This window comes from Aulonocara sp. 'chitande type north' Nkhata Bay, linkage group LG3 (genome assembly GCF_057382095.1).
Source record: "Aulonocara sp. 'chitande type north' Nkhata Bay isolate Kocher_YH1m ecotype deep benthic linkage group LG3, A_spYH_male_GT1.1, whole genome shotgun sequence".
NCBI lineage: Eukaryota > Metazoa > Chordata > Actinopteri > Cichliformes > Cichlidae > Aulonocara > Aulonocara sp. 'chitande type north' Nkhata Bay.
This window is the reverse complement of record NC_141346.1, coordinates 73,427,199-73,439,466: the sequence shown is the minus strand read 5'-3', so window position 1 is coordinate 73,439,466 and position 12,268 is coordinate 73,427,199. Positions and strand designations below refer to the sequence as shown.

Sequence of the window (12,268 nt, the reverse complement as noted above, 5' to 3'; positions counted from 1 at the left end):
ACAGGGGCAGAACTGTTGGCAAACTGTTCACCACCCCCCAACCGCCCTGTCTGTCATCACTCCACTAGCATTGCTGTTTGTAATTATATTCACTCCACTTTTACACACCTATACATAATATCCTAAAAGCCACAAATCAATTAGAACCCTGCTCTGTTTGGTAATGAACTGTGATAAAACAAATATCCCCTGCCTATGAAAAACCATAGGCTTCCCAAGGGAGTCATGAGTTCATAATGTTCATGTTCATAAACACTGAAAGCTGACATGGAGTAGGTCCCAGGCCCTGAACTCCATAAGCAAGAAAATGGATTGATGTATAAATACACACACACAAATATATTAGGGGTGCAACGACAAACAAAATTCACGGTTCGGTTCGGTTCGATACTTTGGTGTCACGGTTCGATATTTTTTCGATACAAAAAAAAATGTTCATGCCTTTTTAATTTGTCAGTTATTAAAATTATAAATATATATTTTAACTCAAATGTACAGTTTTTAAATTTAATGTTGCTGAAACACCAAAGTAATAAAAAATAAATAAATCTATCTGATGGAGGAATCGCTCATCTTTGGAAAAGAGAGTTTATTACAGAGAAATGTCTCTTTCAAAATAAAAGCTATACTATACGCTTCTTCTGGGCTATATTCTCAGCAGCATATTAAACATATCAGGTCCCCATAAGGAGAATCCTGTGCTAACAGCTGTCTAAATGACTCGGGTAAAGTTTGTAGCATGGTGCTTGTTGTTTTGTCTGCTTCCACTTGTCTTTGCACCAGGATGATGTCGGAGTAAATGTGCAGTCATATTCGTTGTGTTCCCACTAGTGCTGTCAGCGTTAATCTGAAATGACCTTAACGCCACAACACGGCAAATCTCCGTTAACGAGCTACCGCGGATCGCCCCGTGCGTGGGGCTGGACGGCCAACACGTTAACGAGCTAACTGCGCTAACACACTAGTTCCCACCCATGTAATTGAGCATTGCGTGGCACATCCAACATACTGTTTTACTTTAGTCCATGACGCGCTTACCTTCAGGGTCATACGTCACATGAAAACCAAAATAATTCCAAACACCAGATCTGAATGAGGGTGGGGGAGGTTCAGTTTGCCATGTTGCAAGGAGCTTAGCTTCTGTCTCGCTAGCTTGCCCTGCGCTCAGTGGATCTGTGCTCGACAGTGCAGCCTAGGCGGAGTAGTCGAACGCAGATCCACTGAGCGCTCAACACAGACAGCATCGTCAGAAGGAAAGTTGATGAAATAAATTACAAATGTTGTATTGTTCGATACATATGCGTACCGAACTGTATCGAACGGTTCAATATCGATACGAGTATCGTTGCACCCCTAGTATATGTGTATATATATATATATATATATGTGTGTGTGTGTTTCTGTGGTTCAGCATTATGATGCTGAACCACAGAAACACACACACACACACACACACATATATATATATATATATATGTGTGTGTGTGTGTGTGTGTTTCTGTGGTTCAGCATTATGATGCTGAACCACAGAAACACACACACACACACACACACATATATATATATATATATATATATATATATATATATATATATATATATATATATATATATATATATATATATATATATATGTGTGTGTGTGTTTCTGTGGTTCAGCATTATGATGCTGAACCACATCATAATGAATAAATGGATAAATTTCCAAAATCCCGGAGCAATGCAAATTAGCCGGTGCGAGGTAAGGAGCTCTGTCATTGGTTAGACAGTCTTAGCTTTGCACCTATACCAAAGGCCATTCAGCCTCTGTGTTTACACTCTGCCTACACAGATGTTGGACATGAGACGACACAGGAAAAGGATTTTTGATGTGAGGTTTTTATTGAGATTTTATTTCTTTTTTTTCTGATTTGAAGTATTTATTAATGGAATAATTATTTATTTTCAAATACTGATTTATAAATGTTTTTTATTTTCAATTAAATTACTAGATAATAAATTACTTTTGTATTGAATAAATAAAATAACTTAAAAATGAATTTGTAAATTAATATTTTATCGCACAATTCATTGTTTAAGCAAAGAACTTTTTATTTCGATGCGCTGGATCTTCTGGTCCTCTGCACATAAGTGGATTTCCATTTAGACTTTATATAGACAACAACTCAAAGTGCTTTACAACAAGTCACATTCACCCATACGATCATCTAGTGCTGTACTTTAAACACTTTAAACACAAACACAGATACTGTGGGGAGAGGCCACAGAGGCACAGGGAGAAAACTCACACAGAAATCCAACAATTAAAGAGGAACCTTCTCGATGTAACACTACCATCCTGCAAGATGACCTGGTCCTGGGCCATGTTAATAAGCATGCTGTGCACAGTAGTTTCATATTCCTGCCAGAACAAACACCAGACAGTTTGTACACAAGGCTCAGATTCTCGCTTTGCCAGATACAGACAATAGTTTAAGATCCTAATGTCTCTGCACAGCTCTGTATGTACTGAAATATCCAACCTCAGATATTTCCTGCTCACTCTCTGCACCGCCTTAGACAACAAGTAGTTCATGCTATACATAGCATTGACTTTTCATTCCAGCCATGTGCACTCATCAGGGCATCAGTGCTGCCGTAGTAACCACACTAACACTTCCTTGCACCTGTTGAAATGGCCTCAGTCTGATCGTGCCCTGAACAAACTCACCTTTAACATCCCACACACGGACTAAATATGTGCGTGTCAATAACACGTGACAGGAGAACATGCTGGTTGTCTGTCATGGGGCTGAATTAGAAACAGAGCAGGAACTACAGTTTGTCAGATTAAGACTGATCAGGTCCAACATCCGCTCCCAGCACTATTTACACGTTTGGTGTCACATTGAAGGAAACGCCTACTGGCACAACCTGCATGTGTTAAACTGCTCCTGCGTGTAAACAGCGTGTCACTTACGGCTTTTTGCATCACAAGGACGCGCACTGGCGTCTCAGGGTGACTCAGATGTTTGCTGAATGAGGTGTAGACCGGACTAGGCGGGACTCATTTCACCAAAACACGAGCTTTTCCACCCACCAGTGTTTATCTGTGTGCTTATTTTAAAGAATTATTCCATCGTTATCAAATACGAAGCATTACACGCACGTCGCGCCGTTTCTGCTGAGTCAGACACCAGTGCTCCCGTGTGCTGATTCTCGGGTCCATCTTAAACTGGTGTGTTTGCGAATGAACTTCGGTAAAACGTTACAACGTTACCGGGCGCGCAGAGGGTCTCGGAGGCGTGTCGTACCTGTCGGGTGGTCGCGGGCTCCTCGTTCCCGGTGGGTGAAGGTGTTTCTCCTTCAAGCGATGCTGGGGTGACCGGAGAAGAAGCCATGTCCCCCCGACATCACCTCTCACTAAGCACCGCTCCTAGTGTGACTTTCCTCGGTGTCCTCCAGCTTGCAATACGCTGCCTGGCGCAGTTTGCACGGACGGTGGACCGGTTGCGTCGCTCGTTTCCTGTGCGATCAAAGTGAGTCTTCGGCTGCACAGTGCAGCCACTGTCCCTCCTCCGGCCGGCGGACTAGTCCAGGCGAGGCGGATGACGTTGTCCCGGGTCTCGCTCGCTCTCGCACATGCAGGACTTGGCCCAGTCTGTCTTCTTCTGCCTCACTCTGCGCTCTGCTTTTCACTTCATGTCTTTTTGTTTTGTAAGGTGGCTAACACGATCACTCCTCTTCTGCCTGCAGGACTCTGTGACTGCTCTGTGCTGTGGCAGCACACTCCAGCCTGATAGTTCATTTTACAGCTTTTGGCACTGCGACGCTCTCCTCGGCTCGACAGACACAATCTCACCATGTCGGCACAATATACTGAGTGCAATCCATAACATGATTTTATCTCACTGTAACTTTGAAATCGACCAAATGTTGCGTAAATGACGTGTCACGTGACTTGAGCACATGCACACCCCCTGTCCTCACAGCAGACATTCATCTTAGCCCCCCCCCCCCCCCCCCTTGTGTTTTGAGATCATTGCTGCAACAAAAAGTTCTCACACATATTTCTACATGAAACGTACTGAATCAGTTGGCACATATTTAATAAATATATATATATATATATATATATATATATATCCCCTCCAACTACCGACCAATAACCTGCCTCAGTACTACATGGAAGCTCCTGTCAGGCATCATATCGGCTAAGATGAACAGGCACATGGGTCAATACATGAGCGGGACACAGAAAGGAATTGGCAAGAATACCAGAGGCGCAAAACACCAGCTACTGGTAGACAGAACAATCAGCCGAGACTGCAAGACCAGACTGACCAACCTGTGCACTGCCTGGATTGATTACAAGAAGGCCTATGACTCAATGCCCCACAGCTGGATACTGGAATGCCTAGAATTGTACAAGATCAATGGGACCCTAAGAGCCTTCATCAGGAACTCAATGGGGATGTGGCGTACAACACTAGAGGCCAACTCCAAGCCCATAGCACAAGTCACCATCAAGTGCGGGATCTACCAAGGAGATGCTCTGTCCCCACTGCTGTTCTGCATAGGCCTGAACCCCCTCAGTGAGATCATTAACAAGACTGGCTACGGATACCGACTACGGAACGGAGCAGTTGTCAGCCACCTCCTGTACATGGATGACATCAAGCTGTATGCCAAGAGTGAACGAGACATCGATTCACTGATCCACACTACCAGGCTATACAGCAATGACATTGGAATGTCGTTCGGACTGGAGAAGTGTAGTCGGATGGTATCAAAGAGAGGGAAGGTAGTCAGAACTGAGGGGATTGAACTACCAGAAGGCAACATTGCAGACATAGAGGACAGTTACAAGTACTTGGGGATCCCACAGGCGAATGGGAACCATGAAGAGGCCGCTAGAAAAGCTGCAACCACCAAGTACCTGCAGAGGGTCAGGCAAGTCCTGAGGAGTCAGCTGAATGGTAAGAACAAGATCCGGGCCATCAACACGTACGCCCTGCCCGTGATCAGGTACCCTGCTGGGGTAATAGGCTGGCCAAAGGAGGAGATAGAAGCCACTGACATAAAGACAAGAAAGCTCCTTACCATGCATGGAGGGTTTCACCCCAAATCCAGCACCCTGAGGCTGTACGCTAAGCGGAAGGAAGGGGGCCGGGGACTGGTGAGTGTCAGCACCACAGTCCAGGATGAGACAAGGAACATCCAAGAATACATTGGGAAGATGGCCCCAACTGACCGAGTGCTCAGTGAATACCTCAGGCAGCAGAAACCCAAGAAAGAGGAGGGAGACGAGGAACCATCATGGAAGGACAGGCCCCTGCACGGTATGTACCACCGGCAGATAGAGGAGGTGGCTGATATCCAGAAATCCTACCAGTGGCTGGACAAAGCTGGACTGAAAGACAGCACAGAAGCACTAATCATGGCAGCACAAGAACAAGCTCTGAGCACAAGATCCATAGAGGCTGGGGTCTATCACACCAGGCAAGACCCCAGGTGCAGGCTGTGTAAAGATGCCCCAGAGACAATCCAGCACATAACAGCAGGGTGCAAGATGCTAGCAGGCAAGGCATACATGGAACGCCATAACCAGGTGGCCGGCATAGTGTACAGGAACATCTGTGCCGAGTATAACCTGGAAGTCCCGAGGTCAAAATGGGAGATGCCCCCAAGGGTGGTGGAGAATGACCGAGCTAAGATCCTGTGGGACTTCCAGATACAGACGGACAAAATGGTGGTGGCTAACCAACCGGACATAGTGGTGGTAGACAAACAGAAGAAGACGGCCGTAGTGATCGATGTAGCGGTTCCCAATGACAGCAATATCAGGAAGAAGGAACACGAGAAGCTGGAGAAATACCAAGGGCTCAGAGAAGAGCTCGAGAGGATGTGGAGGGTGAAGGTAACGGTGGTCCCCGTGGTAATCGGAGCACTAGGTGCGGTGACTCCCAAGCTAGGCGAGTGGCTCCAGCAGATCCCGGGAACAACATCGGAGATCTCTGTCCAGAAGAGCGCAGTCCTGGGAACAGCTAAGATACTGCGCAGGACCCTCAAGCTCCCAGGCCTCTGGTAGAGGACCCGAGCTTGAAGGATAAACCGCCCGCAGGGGCGTGCTGGGTGTTTTTATATATATATATATTAAATATAATATAATGTTGTTTTGTTGAGTGGCTGAAATAAAGCTGAATCGCATCACAGGAACGACACAGCCCTGTTCCTCCAGGCTGTTAACCTGTGAATCAGCAAACATGTGTGATTTATTGTCATTCATTTGCTGAACAAACTTTCCTCTGAACTTTGACCCTGAAAATTCAATTCAATTTTATTTATATAGCGCCAAATCACAACAAAAGTCGCCTCAAGGCGCTTCATAGATACAGAGAAGAACCCAACAATCATATGACCCCCTATGAGCAGCACCCTAACCATGGATTGGAGAAGAATGTGAGATGGTAACAATGAGAGCTCAGGAGATGGCAAATACACTAGAAGAGCCACCTTTATATCACGCTGAGCTGAGGGTTTGTCAAGCCCAGCTCAGATTTTCAGGAGAAAGGTGATCTGAACCAAAAGCAGGAGGAGGTCATCACTGCTGGACCGAAGGCTAAGAAGGAAGAGCTTCTGCTGTTTGCAGTGTATACTGCTGTGGATGCTGTATCGTGTGACATGCACAAGATGTTTTATTCAGACTGAACTCTTTCTTTGTAGTGTTTACCTGGAGAAGATCGGAGGGGCTGGCTAAAATGATGAAAGCTCGAAGCAGATCAGAACACCGCTTTGAAAACTTGTACGTGATGCTGTGGGGTTGATTCAGTGACCTTGTGGGGCCATAACAGAGAAATGACAGCAGTGTAGTGGATCAAATAAAGAGTGATGATGTTATATTTGTGACTGTAGCAGGACAAAGGCTCAAAAGGTTGCAGGCGTTGTTAATTGAGCAGAAGATGGACGGCATCAAGCCCTCTCCTCGACAGCTACAGGATCACAGTCTGCAGGTTCAGTTATGCAACGTTTTAGCATCGATGCGTGAAGTTAAGAGCAGACAGGGAGGTTATTTTTGCACTGGGCTGGAATGACTCAGTTTACCTGTCAAAGGCTATCACGGCTGGGAGAAAACCCTCAGCATTAGTAAAGAAGGACCACGGTGGCCTCTGGGTAGAAACACTGCAGAGTTCATGTGGATACGCTGCTGCATTAGGTCAGATAGAAATATCATAAAGCATCATTAAGTAAAAACGTGTATTAAGAACAAATGTTTAAATATTGTTAACGTGTTTCCCAGAAACATCTGTAGAGACAAAGAGCTTTCTGTTGTTGCTTCGAGGAAACAAGCTCTTCTTTTTAGTTTTGTCCTGGTATTTATTCCAGGACGGACTCATCCACTGAGCAGTGTTTGGGTTTCTTCGTTTTCCTCGTTCTGGATGCAAACTATTACAACTTGGGCTTTATTTCAGTGACAATGGCCTTAAGCTGCAATACAACAGAAAGTTACTCATATATAGTAATTTCCCAGACCATATTAAAAATCCATTAACAGGAAATACAAATGATGGGACAATGCCACAGCATGGACATTAGAACAGTTGGGAAAATTTACCTGGAAAAAGGTGAAAATGAGGCTTCATTGAACTGGAATTACAAAGACCAGGAATGTGAGATCCACCAGCCACGACTGAGGGTTTTTACACGTCATATCCTCAAAGTAGAACCACAGTGATCAAAAGAATCGACTTTAATGTTATTCTTTCTTTATTTATGTCAGATTTAACCCCCCAAAAAGCTTTAATCTTTAACTAGTCTTTGGACGTAGTTACAGTACGGTCAGGTTGACAGTTTATGGGTAACATGTGGCCACCAGGCACTGCGACACACTTCCATCTTATATTACCTTGGCGTCCCGTAGGAATACAGGAGAATCATGTGAGGAATCTAAGAGTTGTTTCTTAATTCAATTCAGTTTTATTTACACAGCACCAAATCACAACAGCAGTCGTCTCAAGGTGCTTTATACTGTAAGGTAGCTCGTACAATAATACATACAGAGAAAAACCCAACAATATGACCCCCTGTGAGCAGCACTTTGGCGACAGTGGGAAGAAAAAACTCCCTTTTAACAGGAAGAAACCTCCAGCAGAACCAGGCTCAGGGAGGGGCGGGGCCATCTGCTGTGATTGGTTGGGGTGAGAGAAGGAAGACAGGATAAAGACATGCTGTGGAAGAGAGACAGATGAACCGCTGAGTGTTGTCCCGTCGAGGTGGCTCTTCTATGTTGTGCATTTATGGCACCAAACCACAAATGCAAAGGAAGAAAGGGTCGAGGCACAGCACCCAGCTGCCTGACAATATTCAGGCAACGTCCAAAGCCCCACAAAGGACCTACCCACACCCCACTGGCCCCGCCCAGATCAAGGAGCTGTCACAGCAGACAAAAATGTGAAGTCCGCACATAGTCGCCATGGCACCCACCAACCCACCACACCATCCCCCATGGAGCTACCAGGAGAGGCATACTGGCCCACTGAGGATCACAGAGGAGCAGACCCAGGGGGGCTGACAGCACAGCCCCCACCCACCAGTCGTGCAGCTTATTTTATCTTGTCAGCGTGAGCCCCACCTAAAGGGGACAGAGGGATTAGTGAGTTGCATTAGTGGGGCAGGAGAGAGTGAAGCAGGGGAGCCAATGTCACTGCGATACGACTCCTCAACACCATCCAGCCTGCCCCACCACTCATAATGAGTCCTGCTGTGCTCTGTAGCAATGATGCATTTTATGTGTGTGTGCCAGGTTAGTGCTGTGGATTCAAAGGAGCACAGTTCCACTAAACAGGAGATCAGGATAAACCCCAGTAACCAACCCTGCCCCCGCCATCACATATTCTCAATCCCAGCAGAGGCCAGCCCCACAATGACATGCCACACGTGATACACAGCCAACATTACTGTTATAATTACATGTTTCCTTTATTACTTTCCTTTCAACCTCTTTATTTTGCACCTTAAACTTTCTTTGGTTGCTACAAGCCACAAAGTCCTTTATGGTTTGTCTCTGTTGTGTGGAGGGCTGTTTTTAAGAGCTCAAAAATGGGTGTATCAGAGTCAAACAGGCAGCACAGTGGAAAAGTGGTTGGTACTGTTTCCTGACAGCAAGAAGGTTCTGGGTTCAAATCCAACATCTAAGCTGTTTGCATGCTCTCCCCATGTCTGGGTCCTCTCTGGGTTCTCTGGCTCCCACAGTCCAAAGACGAGCAGTTAGTGGGGTTAGGTTGATTGGTGTATGTGCCCATGAGTATGAGTGTACACGGGTACCCTCAGCCTCATGTGGGCTGTGTAGCCCCTTTACCACTGCAGTGAGAGCTCAGACCTGTTTCTGGTGGGTGGTGGACTCCTCCAGGGCTTCCCCTGATTCCCCTTCAGCCACAGAAGACTGTGGCCTCAGAAACTCATATCTGCTTTTTGCAAATGAAGTGAACCTGTTGGCTTCATCAGCAGGGGCGGATCTAGAAGGGTGGCATGGGGTGGCAAGTGCCACCCTAAAATGATCCCTTGCCACCCCAAGTGCCACCCCAGTTTTGCATATGACAGTGTTGTTTATTAAAATAAGATCGCATTAACAGTTTGAGCGTAGTTACAGTCAGCAGTGAATATAAATGCTAGAACTGGATATATTCCATAGTGTCCCCCCCCCTGCATCAGTAACAAATGGTTCAGCTCATAGCAAGACGGCTTTTTTCTTGTTTTCAGCAGCAAGCGATGCTTATGATCGTGCCAGAGCACATTTTGAACAACACCATGGGAATTTCGGATGTTACACAGGTGGGTGGATGTTACACTGTGGAAATGGAAGGAAGGTGAGTGTTATTAACCCTCTGTGGTCCACGGACACGCTGCACCTCCAGATCACATGACTGATGTGAGCTGACACAGCAACAAGCTGCAGCAACGCTGAGTCTGTTTCAGCCACATTGAAAGTTCGGACTTCAAAGTTTTTTACCAAGGGCGTAGATTGTCACGGACGGAAGTGACGTGTCCCCACCAATAATTTGATCTCTTCCAGTAAAGAAAATCAAACCCGATAGAAAGAAAGAAAAACGATCTGTCAGCGTCTCTATGGAGTGCCAGGACTGCCATAATGCATTAATTAAATACACCATTAAATAATTAATTAAATGTGGCAATAATTAATTAAAATTGGAATTAATTAATTAAATAGTTATGACACATGTAATTAATTATTTATGTATTTCACATTTTAATTATTGACACATTTAATTAATTATTGACACATTTAATTAATTATTTAATGATATATTTATTTATTTCATTTTGGCAGTCCTGGCGCCTGGCTCTCATCATGAAATAATTTTATCTGTCAGCCTCACCCATCAAACTCAGGGGGCGGGGTTAACGCTGCCCATGCAGCTTCTCTAACATTTGATTGGTTGCCGTGCAAAGTAAGTCAAAACAGGTCGATCCTAGATAATCGATTGCTTGTGTAGACTTGGGGCAGCCAGTTATCCCAGAATGCAGATCAAATCACAGGCAGCAATGGTGGTGGTGTAGTTTTAAAATACCCCGTTTTTCTGTCACCAGCTACACTTTTAACAGTGTTTTAGCCGCGAATGTCGCGCCGTATGTCTGGTCAGGTTGTCAACATAGAACATGTTTGCAAAAGTGCTCAGATGTTTTCAGAGATTTCACTAGCTCTGCTAACAGTTAGCATGCAGAGCGCACCGAGGGGGTTACGTTAACCGGTTTGTTTACATATTCCACTCTCCGTGTTCCACATGTTGCATTCGCAGATTCTCATTTTCACCGAACGATCGTCTCTTTCCGCCTGGTCTTGTGTCTCTGTGCTTCTGTAACATAAAGAACGAGCTGACATTTTTCTCACGAAACCAGCGATCAGCTCAGCAGACCCTCAGTTTACCTGCATGCATCTGTCAGCTGTTTAACACCTGCTGCTAATTCAAGAAACACGCCTACGTTACCTGGTGATAGTCACAGTTTAACTGGGCAGCCGGTGCTCGATATAAAGCAATGTCAGTGTCAGGTTTCAGTTAACGGACTCAGGCGCAGACCGGGACTCCTTACAGGATTTACAGATTTATTTCACACAACGACACCAGGTGATGCTATTTACAAAGTGCTGGAGGGAGGGGAGGGGGGTCCAGGGTTCCGGGGTATGTGAGGGAAAAGACGGGGATCTGACGTCCTCCAAAGGCTCTCTCTCTTCACTCCCTACACTGGGGAAACACCAACCACACACTCGTCCACGGGATGACAGGCAGGCAGGGAAAGGTCCGGGATAGATCTGTACACAGAGATAATAGTTAGAGGCGAACAGACGGAACGAACTCACAGATCCTTATTTGCAATCTACTGAGCGACTGACGCTGATAACTCAACGATCCAGCGACGAGTGACACAGTGCTGCTGTCTTAAATCGGCCTTGTGATTATCCCGATCGGCAGCAGGTGCGTGGGCCAGGGGCGGGAGCCCGTAATGAGCATCGCCCCGGCAGGGGGGCGATGCTCATTAGGAGAGAGAGCAAGGAGAGAGAGCAAGAGAGAGAGAGAGAGAGAGAGAAAGAGAGAAAACATGTTGCCTAATACAGAATCAGCTGGTGAGGCACAGGGACCATGACAGTCAGCGCATTTTTCTGCACAAGATAAGTAAATATAGTGTTTTCCCCGAGCGCAGAGCTGCTGGAGCTCGTTTCCTTACAGAGCACTTTATAGGCGAACAGCTTCATCAGCGGCTGATGTCCAATCACCGGCACACAGCTTTCAAACCTCAGCTGAGTTTTAGCTCTCAGTGGTTAAACGCTGGACTTCATTCACTCAGGTTCTGTCTGTCGGGTCACGTTTACTTCGCTGTTTTATTTACAACTGAGCAAATCGGTTTGGCTGAGGTTAAAGTTACGTTTCATAACTGCATAGTTTCACAGACGTTTAATGGTTCACTGGCACATGTGTTAGACTGAACTATCATCTAAATATCATCTGTTTTTTAATAGTTATTCAACTGTATTCTAAGCACCAGCTGTCTGTTAGAATGTGATTTTTTTTCTCTCTGTTGGCAGAGGTATAAAAATGCGCAGGAAAATCTGACGTGCATGGCAAACTTCACCGACGATATTTAGGGAGGAATAAACACACATCAAACATAAATGAACCATTTGCCTGTCTCCATAATTGAGAGCATTTTCTCTTCTTATGTCAACACTCTCTCTCTCTCTCTCTCTCTCTCTCTCTCTCTCTCTCTCTCTCTC

The 12,268-nt window shown here is 45.5% G+C and overlaps 1 protein-coding gene across 1 annotated transcript in view; it reads left to right on the top strand.

The window, feature by feature from the left end:
* LOC147336975 (protein NLRC3-like) overlaps window positions 1-12,268 on the top strand; it is a 465,583-nt gene that overhangs the window by 194,250 nt on the left and 259,065 nt on the right. The gene's annotated exons all lie outside the window — the stretch shown is intronic.